Raw genomic sequence first — 21,913 nt, forward strand, 5'->3', positions numbered from 1 at the left:
ACGATTATTCTGTGGCGCTTAATTATGAGTCAATGATTTGGCCTCCAGAAACTGTCTTCCCGTTTTTGCAGAGAACAAGTTAAACATTCTCAAGAGCAATTATTTTGTGATGGGCATGTGGTTAGAAGGGACTTGTAACTGTTTCATCCAGATTGAACAAAGGCAAAAATCATGGTTTATTCAGAAGTTGCACTGAGACTGAGGACGAGACTGAGGTATCATGACGGTGGTATTGGACAGGATTGGTGAGTGGGGAGGACATGGAGATGTAAATATGTGAAGGGCAAAAAGGTTTATGAAGCTTAAGAACAGTCTGGTTCCTTGTCGCATATCAGTGAGTGATGTATAAATAGTAGTTTGATACTTATAATTTATACAGAAAGGAATTTTTGTTTGGAACTGAAGACATCCGCTATTCCAAAGTTTACCTGTCATGAGCAGGAATTCAGTTGAACCCGGTTTAATAGATAAATGGAATGACTTACCAGGAACACAACTATAGCGATGATGGGACAGTAAAAACCTTGAATAATCCAAAGTATACTTGATCTGTGATGTTTATGATATCCAAGAATGAGATACATAATAAAGACACCGGGATAAACTCCGATCTATTGCTATAACATTCCAGACTATCATTCTCAGATTCTGATCCATTGTTAGAACACTCCAGTCTAATGTTCTCAGATTCTGATACATTGTTAGAACACTCCAGTCTATTGTTCTCAGATTCTGAACCATTGTTGCAACATTCCCGTCTAATGTTCTCTGATTCTGATCTCTCCTCCCTCTTTCTCTCGAGCTGCTGATCCCTATTAGTGCTGTCGGCGATGCTCCCACTCATACTATGGGATAACACATTGACTGAGCCCATTTATCACTAAACGATGGAAACTCTGCACTGGAATAATTAGAATTCATCGAGATTGACATTAATCACAGTCACTGAACAAGCAGGTTCAGTTAACCACTTTAAATTAAATAGGGTTTTTATTAAAATTCAAAAGTACGTTTGAAATTTACACATTCAGCATGTGATATGCGGGGGTGACTGAGGGAAGAAATATTGGAGGAGGTAGATTGATTGTGTATAGTCGTTCAATCTTCTTATATGTGTGAGCAATGTCATAGGATTGTCAGAACATAAACAAGTTTCTCTGTTTATAAATGGAAGCGTACAGCCTGTAGTTACTGATCATTGATTACAACGTCAATAAAACACGGAGAGAACTTTTATTGTCCATTATCTGACAGGAAAATGCGCTTAAGACAACATGGGTAATAATAGACAAATGGCATGGGTGTGTTAACAGAGGATATTACGTGACAAACGCAATTCAGATGGTTATTCGAGGATCAGAGATGGCAGGTGAAGATCTTGCTGTTAACTTCATTGATGTCAATTAACTGTGATGAAGTGCCAATCACTGGTCTTCAATTGCAGTGTGATTATGATATTTGGGAGGAGACAAATCACACATGGAATTGGGGGGCATGGCTGATGAGACTGGATGGAGGGAACATGATATTGCCCAGTCATCGGTATATTGCTCTTTATAACTGATATAAAGATAAATTTCCAGGATACATCTACAATGGGGAGTGAGGCGAACAAAAAATTAACCATATGACCAGAGGAAATTGGAGCAGATATTTGGCCATTCAGCCCATTGAGCCTGCACCGCCATTCAATGATGGCTGTTAAGCTTCTCAACCCCATTCTCCCGCTTTTTACACCTACCCCTTGATCCCCTTTAAAATCAAGAGTTTTTCTATTTCAGTCCTAAATATACTCCATGACCTGTCCTCAACAGCCTTCTGTGGCAGTGAATTCCATAGATTCACAACTCTCTGGCTGAAGAAGCTCCTCCTTAACTCTGTTCTAAAATGTCTTCTCTTCATTCTGTACCCTCGGGTCCTAATCTCTCCTACCATTGGAAATATCTTCACAAAATACACGTTGTCCACGTCATTCAGTACTCTGTATATTTCAATTAAATTTCCTAACATCCTTCTGAACCCTATTAAATATGGACCCAGAGCCCCCAATCTTTCCTCATATTTATGCTTTTCATTTCAGGGACCATTCTCGTGAATCTGCTCTGAAAATGCTCCAGGACCAGTACTTCCTGAGATATGTTACGCAAACCTGCGCACAATAATCCAAACGTAGCCTGAACAAAACCTTATAGAGCCTCAGAAGTACTTCCTTTTTTTATATTCAAGCCTTCTTGAAATAAATGCCATCATTGTATTTGCCTTGTTAACCACTGACAACCTGTAAGTTTGTCATTCGAGACTCCTGGATTAGAAACCCCGTATCTTTTTGCATTTCAGATTCTCAATTGACTTGCTATTTAGAAAATAGTCCATGCCTCTATTCTTCGTGGCAAACTGCATGATCTCACATTTTTCCACGTTATACTCCATCTGCCATTTCTTTGCTCAGTCTCCGAACCTGTGCAAATACTTCATCAGGTGAAAGTGAAGACTGCAGATGCTGGATATCAGTGTCAAAAACTGTGATGCTCGAAAAGCACAGCCAGTCACGCACCAGCTGAAGTCCAGGAGATTCGACGTTTCGGGCATAAAGCCTTCATCAGGAATGCGGGGGCTGGGAGGAAGGGGACTGAGAGATAAATGGGAGTGGGTCGGGATAGTGGAAAGGTAGCTTGGAAGGCGAGAGGTAGATGAAGGTGGATGGTGATAGTGATAGTTGTGAGTGGAAGGTGGAGTGGATAGATGGGTAGGAAGATGGGCAGGTAGGACAGTTCAAGTGGGAGGTGCTGAGTTTGAGGGTTAGATCTGGGATAAGGTAGAGGGTGGGGAGCTGAGGAAACTGGTGAAATTGGCCTTGATACCGTGTGGTTGGAGGGTTCCAAGGTGGAAGATCATCCGTTTTTCATCTAGAGGTCGGGTAGCTAGAAGTTGGCAGTGGCGGAGGCCACTAACTTGCATATCCTTGGAGGAGTGCGATTGGGAGTTGTAGTGTTCAGCCACAGGGCAGTGTGGTTGTTGTTCGTGAGGGTCTCAGAGTGTTCCCTGAACTGTTCCGCAAGTTGATGCCCTGTCTCCTCAATATAGAGGAAACCTGGAGCAACAGACAGAATAGATGCACGGGATGTTGTCTGCCCGATGTGGAAGGATCATTTGGGGCCTTGGATGGAGGTGAGGGGAAGGTGTTGGCACAGGTTTTATATCTCTTGCAGTGTCAAGGGAAGGTAGGTTGGTAGGTGGCGTGGACTGAAGGATGGAGTCATGGATTGAATAGTCTCTGCAGAAAGCTGATGGGGTAGGGAGGGAAATATATCTCTGGTGATGTGGTCTGACTGTTGGTGGCGGAAATTGCGGTGGATGATGGGTTGTATCCTGTTGTTGGTGGGTGGTGTTCAAATCCTTGTTGTGGTTGGAAGGGTGGTGATCAAAGGTGGAGTTGCGGGAAATTGAGGAGATGCACTAGAGCAACCTGCTGCCGCCAAACCACACCTTTAATGCTTCCTGTCCCTCTATCGATCTTTGTACTGTCTGAAAATTTAGGCAGAATGCCCTCAGTTCCTTCATTTAGATCATTAATGCATAAAGTGTAACAGAATGGTCCCAACACTGAGTCTTTTGAAACACCACTGCTCTCTGTCTGCCATCCTGAGAACAACCCTTCTATTCCAACTCTCTGCTTTATGTCAGACAGCTATGCTTCTTGCCTCTAACACCATGGGCCCTTATCTTTCTCATTAGCCTCCTGTCGGCACCTTGTCGAAGGATTCTTTAGGTGCAGCGAGATAACATCAATTGGTTCCCCTTGGTCTTATCTGCTCGTTACTTCATCAGAGAATTCTAGCAGGTTTATCAGCCATGACCCCCCACCCCCCTTCATGACACCATGCTTTTTCCTATTTTATCAAACACATCCAAGTATTCAGAAATCTCATCCTTCACGATGGATTCCCTCAACCAAGGTTAGGCTAAGCACTCTGTAATTTTCCAACTTCTGTGTGAGGGTGTCAGTGGAAGGGTACAGTTTGGTTCGGCGGGAAAGGAAGAAGCGGAGTGCTTTGAGACCTTCGTGATGGGGGATGGAGTTGTACAGGAAATCAACGAACTCAACTTCAGCCAGTGGTCAGAGAGAGAGGAGTGTATAGCTATGAGTGAGGCAGTAGAGGGACCCAGGAGGTAGTTTCAGGAGTCTCAGCCCCTGTCCGTGTCGAACAGGTTCCAAATCTTGTTCCCTGCATGGATGGGAATGGGCACTGCAGCGAAGATGAGACAATGGGCCCCAGCACCAAGTTTAGGGAACCTTTCAAGGGTGGGCGGGGGGGGGGGGAGGAGAAGAGACATGTTGTTGCAACTGAGGATAGAATAGTCAGAAGCATAGACACTGTTTTCTGTGTCCGGGATTGGGAGTCGTGAAGATTGTGGTGCCTACCTGGAGCTCACATTGTCATATCTCAATTGGGCTGCAGAGGAACTTGGAGTGAGAGGGAAATGAGCCAGTGGTCGTGGTCTGTGTAGGTACCAACGACAGAGACAAAACTCGGACAGAGGTTCTGCTTAGCGATATGCACAGCTAGGAGCTAACTTACAAAGCAAAAAGTAAATAATCTCTGGATTACAGACTGAGCCATGAGCTAATTGACACAGGGTCAGCAAGTAAATGTATGACTCAAATATTGGTGTGGGAGAAATGGGTTTGAATTATGGGACATTGACATCAACACTGTGGGAGACGGGAACTGTTCTGATGAACTGTGTTGGAACCAGAGTCTTAGCAAATCGTATAACTAGGGTTATAAACAGGACTTTAAATTTAATGGGAGTGGGGGTCGGTTATACGGAAAATTAGAATACCCGAATTAAAGGAGAAGCTAAAAGTGCAGAACTCAGCAGAAGTTATTAAAATCTCCAACTCAGACACAGAGTGAATGCAAAGTGTTAACAATCAAACTTCAAGGACACAGGACAAACAAATGACAATGAAAAGAGGGACGGTTAATACAGGACGGGAGTGTTCTATCTGAATGCATGCCGTGTCAGGAATAAAGTAAATGAGCTTGTGACACGAACACAAACTGGCAGATACAACATGGTGGCCATCATGGAGACATCGCTGCAAAAGGATCAGGATTGGGAGGTGAATATTCAAGGATACTCACCCTGTCGAAAAGATAGGCAAGTGGGCAGAGGAATAGGGTTGCCTCATTGGTAAGAAATGAAAATGAATCAATAATAAGAAATGAAGTAAGGTCAGATGGTGTAGAATCTGTGTCGGTAGTTTAATGGAAAATTAACAAATTTAACATTTACTGTGAAATTTGAAAGTGAATGCTTTTCTAAATTTAATGCTGTGCTGGGTTCTGCAGCCAGGAGACAGCTTGTCTTTGTTTGAAGTTTGTAAACATTCAGTTTGACATTGCCACATTCGAATTCAGCTAAATCTGAGGAAAGCATAGGAGCAGTTATGTCCACGACCAGTGGATGAGCGAATAACAACTTAATTTTTCCCAGTCTTTAAGAGTATCTGAATTATGCTCAGGTGCTCCTTACATGAGGCATCTGGCCGAATGTATTCGGTCGGTTCTGCCGAACCTGAATAGAACTCTTTTGTTTGCTCGTGCTAACAGTTGAGTCGACTCGATTTAATTTCCACGACAGTAAACTTGGGGGCTCGTCCCGGCACCCCGCAACTGGGTGGGATTCTGAAGATCCCCAAGAGGCGAGGCGCCAGCGCCTTGAAAGTCTATCACTTTATCTCGAGCGCTGAATTGGCCCCTTTGCGTGAGAGGACTGGGAATCTGTGGATCGCCCTAGCGCCGGGGTTCAAATCGAATAATTTCGGGCTACGAGTCGTGCCTTAAGTAATCGCACATAGAGACTCATTCTAAGAGAACAAATGAATCCGGAAAAGGGTTCAGTAAACTCTCGCGTGATATTTGAGCTAAACTCAAGGGAAAGGATTGCCATTTCTGGAGTGCTTAAGAGACAGTGATTTTAAGTGTGGTTTTAGACTTGGAGCCACAACTGGCTGAGTTAGAATCGCCAAACACGTACCGGGTACTTGGTTTCTTGGTTTGCGAAAACAAAGGCATTGAGGGGATCTGCAGAGGTTACAAAGCACGTCAAAGCAGAAATATGCTGCTGCGCGCGAGAGAGAGAGCTGAACGCTTTTTCAGTTACGCTAATAATGGGCTCTGGCAAGAGCAAACAAAAAGAGGGTCCACCGAGGACTTGGAATGGCCAACCAAAATTAAAATACATGCGAAATAATTACGGCCCAGAGTCTGTAAAGCAGTTAGAATTGTGGTTCAAGGAATTTGGTTTTCTGGCGGGAGGAGGTTTTACGAAAAAACAGTTGGAAATATTGAGGTCGAGGTTGAAGGAGAGAGAGAAGGAGAAACGGAAGGGAAAATAGTACCTGTGAATTGGAGTGCTTATAACATGTGGAAGGCTGAGGCAGATATCAGAAAAAGGATATCTCAAGTCAAAGGGAGATCAAATACACGTACAAACACGAGCACACATGGAGACGGGCTCAGAAAACAACCGATCTGAGCTGTGCAGTGTCTTAAGTCTGTTTCAGATCCTGACACTGATGACTGCCCTCCAATTCCTACAGCCCCCCTACGAGATCCGCCTGGCGAAGGTTCCCAGTCAGCGGCGCCGCCTCAAGGTCTGCTGAATCAATGGTAACACTTCGTCCCACTAATCAACTGAAGCAAGAAGCCCAAAAGAAGGGCGGCCACTCCAAGATGGAAAGGGATCCCGGGCCTGCTCGCGATTGCCCCCAACGGATGACGAGTCAGACGGTGAGAGTAGTGGTGTACGATCGTCCAGCCAGGTAGTTCTGCAAGCTCCAATGGTTGAAGTTGCAGGTCCAGAAGGATATCCAGTGGTGGTCCACAGTCCATGGACCATGAAGGATCTGGAAAGTGCCTATGGGTAATTTCCTGACCCACACGAGGTTGGAGGTAATAAGTTCGTTGAAGATGTGACAAAGTTCTGTACTGAGCTCTGTCCCATGTCACATGGAATCAGACGTTTCCTGAGATGACACCTGGATGCCTATATTACCAAGATCAAGTATAAATAGCGAGTCGTAAACGTCCATGCCAGGGCAGCCGACCCCAAGCTTTGATGCTTTTGTTGCAGCAGCCCGTCGGGCGGTATTCCCAGTGCAAATGGACATGACCAAAATTGCAATGTGCAAACAACGAAAAGGTGAAACAGTGTCCCAGTACCTTCCGCACCTCACTGAAGTCCATAACGCCCATAATGGACTGAGACTACCTGACTACGTAACGGCGGCAGAGATCACGCTGTATGAAGCACACCTCAGGAACAGCTTCATCAATGGAATGAAGGACGAAATAGCTAAAAAGGTTGAAGAAACTTGTATTACCTGGGACACGGGAAAGCTGAATTTGATAGAACGACATGCAATGCATGATGAAAAATTGCTTACCCACGAGAAGAATAAGCGGAAACTCAAGATGGAACAAAAAGCACATAAACTCCATTACTATGATGCAAATGGTCACCCAGCCGTTGAAGGATGGTGCTGCAGGAAGAGACAGAGGCTGAGCTGGAGGTCGCAGAAGAGGCACTACCAGAGGCATAACTGGCGGTTGATTTGTTTGCGGAGAAATGGACCACTAGGCGAGGCAGTGCCGGCACAGACAGTTTCAATCAGCCTGGAGCCTGAGCTGCAGGGTGACTCAGAGGGAAGGTTGAGGTGGAGGTGGGCAGCCCACAATGTACAGGTAAGCCTCTTTCCTTTATGCTTGACAACGAAGACTCGCTTATGCTAATCTTTTCTATTAACCATACTGGCACTGACACATTTCCCACCTCTCTGTTTAGCTCTGAGATTGCGAAGTATATCAGTGATGCATATACGTCAATGCCTACCTCTATGTTATATGTGGAAGGTAAAATTTACCTTTTTGGTAGATACAGGGGCAACATATTTAGTCCTGAAATCAAGCCAGTTCAGAGAGTCAACGCGAATAAAGATGAGTGGAAGGTTCCTGAACTCAATGGGTGCATCAGGAGTCGTGATACGAGGGAGATTTACTGCACCCCTATTGTGCGATTTTATCAGAATGATCACAGATGTACAGTCAGTGTGAACTTATCTAAGGTATCTGTAACAGCAAGCAGACCCTGTCTTTTTAATGCAGAAGGCTCCGCTCCCCACGTGTCACTGGCGAAGGCGCCCAGTGACAGGTGGCAGGAATTGGGTCTATATGCGCAAAGAACAAAAGATTGGGTCTTCAGGGACGATTGGTATCTGGTTCAATGCAGATATGTGAACATATAAGAATAAAGTTAATTGGCTAACTCAGGCAGATAGGACAGCCTTGAAAAGCTTTTAGGGGCAGCCTGGCATGTTCCCCAAAGATAGAAATCTCGGACCCAAGATTTAAAACGGTCCCTACTGAGTTGTAGGCAAAAGGCAAACATGATATGGGGCTCATACGGGGCTGATAATCCACAAGGATAACTCCGAGATCTGAGTATCGTTCTTAGAGAGCACAATAATAATTAAAACCCGAACCATATAACGGATTACTCCAGTCTTTTAATCTGTCCTAAAGGCTGGAGAGATAATCCCCTGTGAAAACTCAGTGGTGAGAACCCCCATTTTTCTGGTCAAAAAGGCAAACATTTCTGGTGAACCGGAGGAATGGAGGATTGTTCAAGACCTGCAGGTAGTCAATGATGCTGTAGTCCCACGCACCCCAAATGTTCCAAACCCCTATGTTATGTTAGTTCAAATTCCACCGGACAATGTTGTGGATTTAGCAAATGCCTTCTTTAGTGTACCTTTCCACAAAGGTAATCAATTCTGGTTCACTTTATCATTCAAAGGAAAATCATATACCTTCACACGACTTTGTCAAGGTTACTGTGAGTCCCCCACCATATATAATCACGTTCTATGCAAGAGGCTGGAGTCTCGAGCTTTAACCCCGGGGTCAGCGCTTCTGCAGCATGTGGACGATTGCTTAATACCAGCACCAACAGAGGCCGAGAGCGCCTTTGTTGAATTTAAAAAGGTGGTCCAAACTGCACCTGCACTGCGAATTCCAAATCCAAACAAGCCTTTTGTACAATCAGTAGTTGAGATGCGTGGCTGCATGACATGTGTAGTGTTACAGGATCATGGGGGAAAGTTGAGGCCAGTAGCATATTTTTCAGCGAAAACTAGACCCCGTAGCAGAAGGATTACCTAAATGCCTGCGAGCCATGGCCTCAGCTGAAAAGGCTGTTGTAGCATCCAGGAATATAGTCAGCTATGGTGAATTTATTCTTCTGGTCCCACATGCAGTATCCATAGAACACAGAACATAGAACAATACAACACAGAACAGGCCCTTCGGCCCACGATGTTGTGCCGAACATTTGTCCTAGCTTAAGCACCCATCCATGTACCTATCCAATTGCCGCTTAAAGGTCACCAAAGATTCTGACTCTACACTCCCCCAGGCAGCGCATTCCATGCCCCCACCACTCTCTGGGTAAAGAACCCACCCCTGACATCTCCCCTATGCCTTCCACCCTTCACCTTAAATTTATGTCTCCTTGTAACACTCTGTTGTACCCGGGGAAAAGGTTTCTGACTGTCTACTTCTATTATTCCTCTGATCATCTTATAAACCTCTATCAAGTCACCCCTCATCCTTCGCCGTTCCAACGAGAAAAGGCCTAGCACTCTCAACCTATCCTCGTACGACCTATTCTCCATTCCAGGCAACATCCTGGTAAATCTTCTCTGCACCCTCTCCAAAGCTTCCACATCTTTCCTAAAGTGAGGCGACCAGAACTGCACACAGTACTCCAAATGTGGCCTAACCAAAGTCCTGTACAGTTGCAACATCACTTCACGACTCTTGAATTCAATCCCTCTGCTAATGAACGCGAATACACCATAGGCCTTCTTACAAGCTCTATCCACCTGAGTGGCAACTTTCAAAGATCTATGAACATAGACCCCAAGATCCCGCTGTTCCTCCACCTCACTAAGAACCCTACCGTTAACCCTGTATTCCGCATTCTTATTTGTCTTTCCAAAATGGACAGCCTCACACTTGGCAGGGTTGAACTCCATCTGCCACTCCTCAGCCCAGCTTTGCATCATATCTAAGTCCCTTTGAAGCCGACAACAGCCCTCCTCACTATCCACAACTCCACCAATCTTCGTATTATCTGCAAATTTACTGACCCACCCTTCGACTCCCTCATCCAAGTCATTAATAAAAATTACGAACAACAGAGGACCCAGAACTGATCCCTGGGGAACTCCACTTGCAACTGGGCTCCAGGCTGAATATTTACCATCTACCACCACTCTCTGACTTAGACCAGTTAGCCAGTTTTCTATTCAATTCGGCCAAATTTCCCTCTATCCCATGCCTCCTGACTTTCCGCATAAGCCTACCATGGGGAACCTTATCAAATGCCTTACTAAAATCCATGTATACTACATCCACTGCTCTACCCTCATCCACATGCTTGGTCACCTCCTCAAAGAATTCAATCAGACTTGTAAGGCAAGACCTACCCTTCACAAATCCGTGCTGGCTGTCCCTAATCAAGCAGTGCCTTTCCAGATACTCATAAATCCTATCCCTCAGTACCCTTTCCATTACTTTACCTACCACCAAAGTAAGACTAACTGGCCTGTAATTCCCGGGGTTATCCCTATTCCCTTTTTTGAACAGGGGCACAACAGTCGCCACTCTCCAGTCCCCTGGTACCACCCCCGTTGACAGTGAAGATTGAAAGATCATTGTCAACGGTACTGCAATTTCCTCTCTTGCTTCCCACGTAATCCTAGGATATATCCCATCAGGCCCGGGGGACATGTCTATCCTAAAGTTGTTCAAAATGTCCAACACATCTTCCTTCCTAACATGTATCTCCTCTAGCTTACCAGTCCGTTTCACACTCTCCTCTTCAACAATACGGTCCCTCTCATTCGTAAATACTGAAGAAAAGTACTCATTCAAGACCTCTCCTATCTCTTCCGACTCAATACACAGTTTCCCACTACTGTCCTTGATCGGACCTACCCTCGTTCTCGTCATTCTTATGTTTCTCATATACGCCTAAAATGCCTTTGGGTTATCCTTGATCCTATCCGCCAAAGATTTTTCGTGCCCTCTCTTAGCTCTCCTAATCCATTTCTTCTGGTCCCTTCTGGCTATCCTGTATCCCTCCACTGCTCTGTGTGAACCCTGTTTCCTCAACCTTATGTAAGCCTCCTTCTTCCTCTTTACAAGACAATCAACCTCCCTCGTCAACCAAGGTTCCCTCACACGACCATTTCTTTCCTGTCTGACAGGTACATCTATATCAAGGACACGTTGTATCTGTTCCTTGAAAAAGTTCCACATTTCCACGACATCCTTCCCTGACAGCCTATGCTCCCAACTTATGCTCCTCAGATCCTGTCTTACAGCATCGTAATTACCCTTCCCCCAATTGTAAAACCTACCCTGTTGCACGCACCTATCTCTCTCCATAACCAAGGTGAAAATCACAGAATTGTGGTCACCATCACCAAAATATTCACCCACTAACAAGCCCATCACTTGTCTCGGTTCATTACCGAGTACCAAATCCAAAATGGCCTCTCCTCTGGTCGGACAATCGACATACTGAGTTATCCTTACTGCTTTCGGAGCAAAATACCGCACACATGTAGGCAGCACGTTGGCTCAGATATAATACTGTGCTATTGGAGATGCCTAACATTACAATAAAGCAATGTAACGTTCTTTACCCTGCTAGCCTTCTCACACAGAAGGAGACAGAGACACACATGATTGTGTCGCTATAACTAATGAAATTTGCAGCCCGAAACCAGATTTGCAGCAGTCAATACTTCAGAATCCAGATATGGAGATTTTTGGTGGATGGGTCAGCAGTCAGGAGCAAGGAGATAGGCCAGAAGTGTGTTGGATATGCTGAAGTGACTACCTACGAGATAGTCAAACCAGACAACTCCCTCCTCATCTGGTGTTTCCACCTCTTACCAAATGACAATGTTCCCTTCGTCATTTTCACTGTGCACCTGCGCGCCTCTTTCAGCACAAGCAGCGGAGCTGATTGTCTTGACTGAGGCCTTTAAATTGGCTGAGGGAAACACAGTGAAGATTTACACCGATAGCAGATACACATTCAGGGTTGTACATGATTTTGGAACCGTGTGGAAACACAGAGGCTTCTTGACCTCTACCAAAAAGCCCATCACACACCGTGGCCTGATTTCTGACCTCCTGGAACCGGGCCTATTGACTAAATCAATCGCAGTGTGTATATGTGATGCCCCCACAGAAAATAATGATTCTATTTCTCAAGGCAATGCGAGGTCAGACTTAGCAGCCCAGCAGCTGCCACGTGATCAGATTGACATGTGTATGACAAAAATTTGTACCCCAAAAGCAGATGTATGGGAATTCTAGTCACAGGCCACACTGGAAGAAAAGTGTGAGTGGTCTAAAGCAGGATGCAGTGTGAGGGAAGGAGTATGGTGTGGTCCCAATGGTAAACCCTGTCTGCCACGATCCTTATTTCCATTCTATGCCAGACTGGCACACGGTAAGGACCATGTGTCAAAAGGGGCGCGGGGGTATGTATTAACGTATTATGACCCTGATGGATTTACTCATTACTCCCAGAAATATTGTGAACTTTGTGTTATCTGCGCCACTAATATCGTGGGGAGGGGAATACAGATGAGTCAGGCAGCACACCCCCAACCCTAAAAAATCTTTGAACTTTTACAGATGGATTTTATTGAACTAACGCCCAGTGAAGGGAAAAGGTATTGTCTTCTAATAGTTGATATGTTTTCCAAATGGGTGGAAGCGATCCCCACGTCTAAATAGGATGCCAGTACAGTAGCCAACACTTTGCTAACTGAGATAATTCCCAGATGGGGCAACCCTGAAAGGTTTGGTTGCGACAATGGGACACCATTTGTCAGTAATGCCTTACAGCAGATCAGTGATCACTTGGGAATAAACATAAGACAACACTGTGCCTACCACTCAGCGAGCGGTGGGTCATTGGAAAGAGAAAATGCTACCCTAAAAAATAAACTGACAAAATGTGAGGAACGAGGGTGACGTGGACATAGACACTTCTGAATGTGCTAAAGTATATGGAGATCCAGGAGGAGAGGAAGAGCTAATCTTAGCCCGTTTGAGATTTTGTTTGGTAGACCACCCAACACAGGAATTGGACCAAGACCTAAGGTAAGACAGATAACAGACCACTATGAGGATGAAATGTTGTGTTACTGTATACAACTCTCTGCACTTTTGTCTCAAATACAGAATCAAGTGAAAGCAGCACGACTTCAACCAGCCGAGGGAAACTGCATAATCTTGAACCTGGAGACTGGATAGTGGTGAAAGACTTCAGGAGGAAAAACTTCAATGTGAAGAGGGGGCTGGCATCGTTTCAAGTGCTCCTTACAACACAGACAGCTGTTAAGATCGCCGAAAGAGCTACGTGGATACACGTCAGCCATTGCAAGCGTGTAGCGGGGCCTGAGGAGACATCAGAAAACACCAGGACGAATTAAGTGCAAGTAGTTATTAGAAGCCTCATACGAATATGGGGCTGCCACAGCTCACACTGTTAGTAAGCGCCCTGATAGGAATTGTCTTAAGGGAAGGGGCATTTGGGATGCAGCCACAAATGGAAATCTAAACTGAGATTGATAAGGGCACCTTCGCATACGACCCATGGCCGTTTAGAAACCAGGACGACTATATGTAGGACAATAAATATTTAAGCAGGGATCCTTGCGGCACCAATGACTGGCACTTAGTAGTAGCCACCACAGCTAAAGGAACACCTGACACAGGAAATGGATATTCTATGATCAAGTTAGGAGGTTCCAGGGCACGGGTAATAATATCCAAGACTCAGAAGTGCGATAGGGGAGTCTGGTGGTCTGGAATAGATAAACCCTTCTCCGACATCTGTTGGCAGGTGAATATAATGGTACAGTCGTTCAGCCAACCCCCCTCCCCGAAATTCAGTGCAGAAGGTCCGACAGAAGATAGTAGCACCGGGGCATGGCAGCCAATCAAACCAGGTCATGGACCTAACCCCAAGCAGGTCAGAGGGCATTAATGTCACGCCTGAACGCAAAGGGAGTCGATCGGTGCACTACAGCGAGTCTAACACAATAATGGAGTTGGCCCCTGCAAGTATTAAATGGCGTAAATGCGACGCCAGTAGGTTGGGAGGTGCGTCGGGCCTTTGCTAGATGTTAAGGGAACAGAACATGAGCTTTGGCCCTAATATTACACCGGAGATTAGGCTTTGGCTATCCTTGTTGGATATTTTTGCAGACAGCCCAATGCTGAACTGCCGAACCAATCACAGAGAGCCTGGCGAGAAGTGTTAGCGGTCTGCTTATGCGGGTGGTGACTACCCTGGGAACAATTAGGGCAAATCCCGCGTCACCTCCAGAACTCAAGGCTAACTGCAGTCCAAAAGCTGCCACGTTTTGAACGACAGCCTTCCATAGAGGGGAAGGCAGGTGAGAAACGTGTATTTGCACAAATCAGGGGAGACTCCATTTAGGATCTCCCAGTGTACTCCGACACTGTATTTGAACAAAGACTCTTGTTCAGCAACTTATGCAAATGGTACGATCATAACTATTCCTTGTTCCTTTATCAATAATCAGACAATGATGGTGGGTATAATATGGGCCTGTGGAGAGAACAGTACCTTCAACTTCCCGGGATTGAAGGGGTGCTGTTACCCCGCGGTAAAGTCCACTGCCACAACAGTGTTCGTCCCAAGAGCCTGTAACAGATGCACCCGAAGGGACGTTTCACGGCGTTGGAATGGGTACACACTCGCAGACACTCAGACTTCACCAGGAGTGAATATTGGGTGCTCCATTCTCTTGGGAGCAGGGACAACAGTCGTTATAAACAAGAATAATGGCCTTGCATTTAGTGTATTGCTGTAAGCTAATGAAACAGAGGAAGTCCGACTACTCATTAACACTGAGTTAACGGCGATTAAGGAAGCAGTGATTGCAAAATAGATTAGTGCTAGACATACTGACGGTCGAGAGAGGGGGCGTCTGTAAAATTTTAGGTGCCTCATGCTGTTTTAATATGCCTGATGAGTCCCAAAATATCATTGCTGTAATAAATAATATGAAGGCAGTGATACGACCACCTCCCCCAGTAGATGACTCCTGGTGCGGATGGCTCACCTCCCTTTGTGGAGGATGGGGTATTAGATTCTACACGTCCTACTAGTTGTAGGACTGATCTTATTCATAGTGCTTTGTATAGGACCCCGCTTATGTACCTGCCTGCACCACTTGCTTATGAAGGCACAGGATAAAAATGGTAAAATTATCAGTGGCCCCAGGCAGGAAAATCCGATTGCGGGGATCCCACCCTGCCGTGACGTTGACGAGTGTGACGTGCGAACATGAGCTGTATACAAGGCACACGAGAACAAGTGACGATACCACCACAAAGCTGTCTTGCATGTAGCTGGTGTCTGAGGAAACGCCTGGTGTTTCTTAAGCATTTTTAGATGTATAGCTAATCTGGCTCTCGTTATTTTTGTTGCTGGAGTTCTCCTTGTTGTCATAAAATGACAGAAAGGGGGAAATATAATGGACAATGAACAAATTTAACATTTACTGTGACATCTGAAAGAGAATGCTTTTCTAAATTTAATGCTGTGCTGAGTGCTGCTTTCTGCAGCCAGGAGACAGCTTGTCTTTGTTTGAACTTTGTAAACATTAAATTTGACCTTGCCACATTCGATTTCAGTGAAAGCTGAGGAAAGCATAAGAACAGTTATGTCCAAGATCTGGGCATGAGAAAATAACTTAAATTTTCCCTGTCTTTGCCCTTGACAACGTAATAATAACTGTATAAGAACTGTATCTGAATTATGCTCAGGTGCCCCTTACATGAGACATCTTGCCGAATGTATTGGGTCGGTTATGCAGAATCTGAATAAAGCTCTTTTCTTTGTTCTTGCTAACAGTTGAGTCGAGTCGATTTCATTTCCATGAGGAATCAAAAAGGTAAAAATAAAATAAATTTGGAGTTATGTACAGGTCTCCAAACAGTAGTCAGGATCTGGGGTGCAAGGTACACCAGGAACTCGAAAGATCTGTGAGGAAGGCAAAGTTACACTGATCATGTGGGAATTCAATATGCAGGTAGACTGGGAAAATCAGTTTGGTTGTGGTTCGCAAGGAAACGATTTTGTGGAATGTGTACGAGATGGCTTTTTGGAGAAGGATATGCAGACAGACAAGGTAAGGAACGTAAGGTCAAGAAAACCTTACGAGACAATTACCATAATATGATTGAAATTATTTTGAAATTTAAGAGTGTGAAGGTAGAATCAGTGGTAAAGGTGTTACAGCTGAATAAAGGCAATTACAGAGTCATGACGGAGGAGCTGGGTAGAATTGATTGGGCAAGGGCTCAGCAAAGAAAGACTGTGGAACAGCAATGCAGGAGATTCTTGGAGTACCTCAGGACACGCTGCAGAGATTCATCCCGAGGAAATACAGGCATGGTACAGGGAAGGTGAGGCAACCATGTATGACGAGGGAAGTCAGATATAGCATAAAAGCAAAAGATAAAGCAGATCATGTGGCTAAGAGCAGTGGGAAACCTGAAAATTGAGAAAATTGGAAAGACCAGCAGAGGTCAACAACAAATAAATACAGAGGGAGAAAATTGAATATGGGATAAGCGAGCCACGAAGATAAAGGAGACTGTAAGAGTTTATTTAGATATATAAAGTACAAAAGAGAGGAAAAAGCGAATATTGGATTGCTAGAAAATGACATAGGAGAGATAGCATTGGGGAACAAGAAAATGCCCAAGAATTGAATAATTACTTTGTGTCAGCCTTGACGGTCGAAGGCACGAGTAATATATTTAACATTCAAAAGAGTGAGGGTGCAGAGCTGAATATGAAGACCACCGCCAGAGCGAAGGTGTTAAATAAATCTGTATGGCCTGAAGTAGCTTAAGCAACCTGGACCAGACGGACAACATTCTGGTGTTATAAAGGAGATAGCTGAAGAGGTATTGGATGCGCGATAATGGTGATCTTTCAACAATTGCTAGAGTTAGGAAGGATCCTAGAGCACTAAAAAATCATTAACGTGATTTTAACAAGTGAGTACGGAAAATGATATAAAAAAACCTCAGTGATTAGCTTAACCTTGGTCACGGGTAAGATCCTGAAATCCATTGTGAAGGATGAGATTTCAGAGTATTTGTAACTGTTTGAAAAAATAGGGCAAAACCAGGATGGTTTCATCAAGACAAGGTCATGCCTGACTATTCTGCTCGAAAACTTGCACCCACACCGCCCCATCATTTCCCTCCAAGGCTTCAAGGGACCCTTCCATATCCGCCACAAATTCACCTGCACCTCCACACACATCATTTACTGCATCCACTGCACCCGATGTGGTTACCTATACATTGGGGAGACAACCACCTCCTTGCGGAACGTTTCAGAGAACACCTCTGGGACACCCGCACAAACAAACCCAACCGCCCCGTGGCTGAACACTTTAACTCCCCCTCCCACTCCGCCAAGGACATGCAGTTCCTTGGCCTCCTCCATCGCCATACTGTGGCAACACGACGCCAGGAGGAAGAGCGCCTAATCTTCCGCCTAGGAACCCTCCAACCACAAGGGATGAATTCAGATTTCTCCAGATTTCTCATTCCCCCCTCCCCCGCACCTCATCTCAGTCCCAACCCTCGGACTCAGCACCGCCTTCTTGACCTGCAATCTTCGTCCCAACCTCTCCGCCCCCACCCCCTCTCTGGCCTATGACCCTCACCAATAACCACCAATTATTTTGTAATGGACACTTGATTAGAAGGGACTGAAACAGTTGTATCCGGATTTAACAAAGGCGCAAACGATGGTCTATTCAGGAGTTGCACTGAGGCAGAGGAGGGAGTACTGGACAGGATTGGTGAGTGGGAAGGATTGGATATGTAAGTCATTGCACGAAAAAATAGAGCAAGGAGTTTGAGAACATTCTGTTTCAACCTCGCATATTGGTGAGTAAATTGTATTGAGTAAATTGCAAGGTATGATTTGTACGAAATGGAATCTTTGTATGGAACTGAAAGTATTGACATGCACCTTTCCAAAATTTACATATCACAAGCAGCAATCTGATTCAAACCGTTTCAGTAGACAGATGGTGTGACTTACCAGAAACACCATCTATATCTAGGATAAGATAGCAACCAGCTTGAATAACCATCAATACATCTTCAATCCACAATGCTCATGATAGCCAAAGGTGAAAAAGCCAGAAAAGAACGGAGGATAAACTCCTATCCATAGTTTGAACATTCCAGTCTAATGTTCTCAGATTCTGATCCATTGTTTGAATATTCCTGTCTAATGTTCTCAGTTTCTGATCTCTCCTCCCTCTCTCTCTGGAGCTTCACAACCCTGTTACTTGCTGTGAGTGATGCTCCCGCTCATACTCTGGGATGACACATTGTAAATACTTCGTTCTTGATAGAAGAGGAAACCCTTCAGGGACGCATAGGATTCATGGAGACTGACATAATCTCAATAGCTGAACACATAGCTTCAATTAACCCCTTTCAATTCAATTCTATTTTGTTAAAATTCAAAATAATATTTATGCATTCTGGATGTGATATGGGAGTGTGACTGCAGGAAGGAATGTTGGAGATGGCAGATTGATTGTGTGTAATCATTCAGTCTGCCTTGGATATTGAAGTAATGCCATAGGGTTAATGGAACACAAACATGATTGTCTGTTCATAAATGGAGAAATAAATCTTGTAACTAGTGCTCAGTCATTGTAAAATCAGCAAAACATTGAGAGAACATCTATCATCCATGTTTGATGGCAAAATGTGCCTAATACAAAGTGGGTTTATAACAAACAAACAGCATGGATATGTTAACAGAAAATTGTATTTTACAAACAAAATTCAGATTGTTATTCCAGAATCAGAGAGGGCACGAGAGCGTCATGCTGTCGTTGTTATCCATGTTAAGGAACTTGAGATGAAGAATCGTTTACTGGATTTCATTTACATTGTGATTATGACATTGGGGAGGAGACAGGCGATAGACAGGACTGAGGGACATGGCTTTTCAGACTTGGAGGAGGGACAGTGATGTTCCCTAGTTATCAGTATTAGAGCGTTACTCTTTATAACTCATATGAAGAACAGATTCAAGGTTACATCTACAATGAGGAGTTAGCAGAGACAATATTAATGAAGTGTGTTCATGCAATACAAAACACAGGCACAAAATGACTTTCTGTACATATTAAAATATGGAAATAACAAATGTATAAGATTTTTATAATGAACTCCTGATATTGGGCTACATAGGTTGAAATGTGGATTTCAAACCCATGGAAATGGTGTGCAAACTTTATCAGTCACTATTTGACCCACAGCTGCGATCCTGATTTCCCCTCTGTCAGTGATCCCCCTCGCTGTTCAGGTCCATTGGCAACTCCTAAGATACTGAAGCGGTTCATGTCCAAATGGAACAAGATCTGGACAATATCCAGGCTTGGGCTGACAAGTGGTCAGTAACATTCTCATCACACTATAGATATGACCTCAGACCCTACTGTACTCCCTGCACACACAGCTCTGTCCTCAGCCCCCTAACTTACTCCCTCTGCACCCACAGCTGTGCCCTCTGTCCCTACTGTACACCGTGCGTACGCACAGCTGTGTACTCAGACTGCTACTGCACCCCCTGTACAACCAAGGCTCTGTCCTAAACACCCTACTATACGCCTTGCACATCCACGGCTGTGCCGTCAGACCGCTTACTGTACTCCCCGTACACACATGACTGTGTTCTCAGCCCACGGGAGTACAACCTATACACACACGACTGTGCCCTCAGCACACAACTGTACTCCCTGCATACCTACAACTGTGCACTTAGCACCCTATTGTACTCCCCGGACACCCATGACTGTGTCCTCAGCCCCCACTTTACATTCTGTGTACACATGGCTGTGTAATCCACCCCTTCTGTACCCCCTGCACACCCACAGCTGTGTCCTCAGACTCCGATGCTATTCTCTCTGAACACCCACGGCTGTGCCCTCGTCTCCCTACCGTACTCCCTGTACACACATGGCTGTGTCTTCAGCCACTACTGTACTACATGTACACCAAAGACTGTGCCCTCATCACCCTACTCTTCTCTCCATATACCCATAGTTGTGTACTCAGCCCCGAATGTATTCCTTGTACACCCACGGCTCTGTCCTCAGCCCCCAACTGTACCCTCCTCACACCCACAGCTGGGAGCTCAACCGCCGGCAGTATTCCCGGTAATCCCACACCGCTCTCTTCAGTCCCCGACTGTACTCCCTGAATACCCACGGCAATGACCGCAGCCCCTATTGTACTCCGTGTATACACATGGATGTGCTCTCAGCCTCCTAATGTACTCCCTGTAAAGATACGGCTGTGCACTCAGCCTCCTAATGTTCTCCATGCATACCCACTGCTGTGTCCTCAGACCTCCTCTGTGCTCCCGTTACATCAACGGCTGTGTCCTCAGCACACGACTGTACTCCCTGTATAACCACAACTGTGCCCTCAGCGCCCTGCTCTACCCGCTCTACCCCCATGACTGTGCCGTCAGCTCCCTACTGTACTCGCTGCACACCCATGTCTTTTTCCTCAACTCTCTACTATGCTCAACGTATACCCACGGCTGTGCCCTCCCCCCTACTATACTCTGTGTATACTCACGGCTGTGTCCTCAGCGCTCTACTGTACTCCATGTACACCCACAGGTGTTTCTTCCACCTCCAACTGAATTCCCTGTACACCCATGTCCATGATCTCAGTCCCCGACGGTACTCCATGTATAAACTCGGTTGTGCGCTCAGCCACTGCAGTTCTTCCAGTACACCAACAGTTGTGTCCTCAGACCCCTACTGTACTCACTGCACACATACGTTTGTGTCCTCAGCCCACGACTGTATTCCTTCTGAACCCACAGCTGCATCCTCAGACCTGTACTGCACTGCCTGTACACCCATGGCTGTTTTCACAGCCCCCTACTGTACTCCCTGTACACCCACGGCTGTGGCCTCAGCCCCCTACTGTACTGCCTATATACCCACAGCTGTGACCTCAGACACCTATTGTACTCCATTTACACTAACAACTGTGTCCTCAGGATCCCACTGTCCTCCCTGTACCCCCACGTCTGTGCACTGAGCCTTATACTGTATTTCCTGTACACACACGGCTGTGTCCTCAGATCTCTCCTGTTCTCCCTGAACACCCACGCCTGTGCATCAGTGCCCTACTGTACTCCCTGCATGCATATCTGTGCCCTGAGACGACGACTGTATTTCTTGTACACGACAGCTACATCTTCATCTTCCAATTGCACTCCCTGTACCCCACGGCTGTGTCCACCGCCATCTATTGTATTCGCCATACACACACGGCTGTGCACTCAACCAACTACTGTACTCCCTGTACACCAATCGCTGTGTCCTCAGTCCCCTACTGCTCTCGCATATACCCACAGCTGTGCCTGCAGCCCCTAACTGTAATCCCTGTACACACACAGTTGTGCCCTCAACCATCTACTGTACTCCCTCCACGCACGCGGCTCTCTGCCCATCCCCCAAGTCTCTCACTATACATTCACAGCTGTGCCCTCAGCCACGTACTGTACACCTTGTACAAAAATGGCAGTGCCCTCAGCCCTCTACAGTACTCAATGTACACCCATGGCTCTTGCCTCAGCCATCTACTGTACTGCCTGTTCACCTATGGCATTGACCTCAGCACTAGACTCTACTCCCTGTACACCC

This window comes from Chiloscyllium plagiosum, unplaced genomic scaffold (genome assembly GCF_037043375.1).
Source record: "Chiloscyllium plagiosum isolate Xiang-an unplaced genomic scaffold, Cpla_swu_hap1 HiC_scaffold_38, whole genome shotgun sequence".
Taxonomy (NCBI): Eukaryota; Metazoa; Chordata; class Chondrichthyes; order Orectolobiformes; family Hemiscylliidae; genus Chiloscyllium; species Chiloscyllium plagiosum.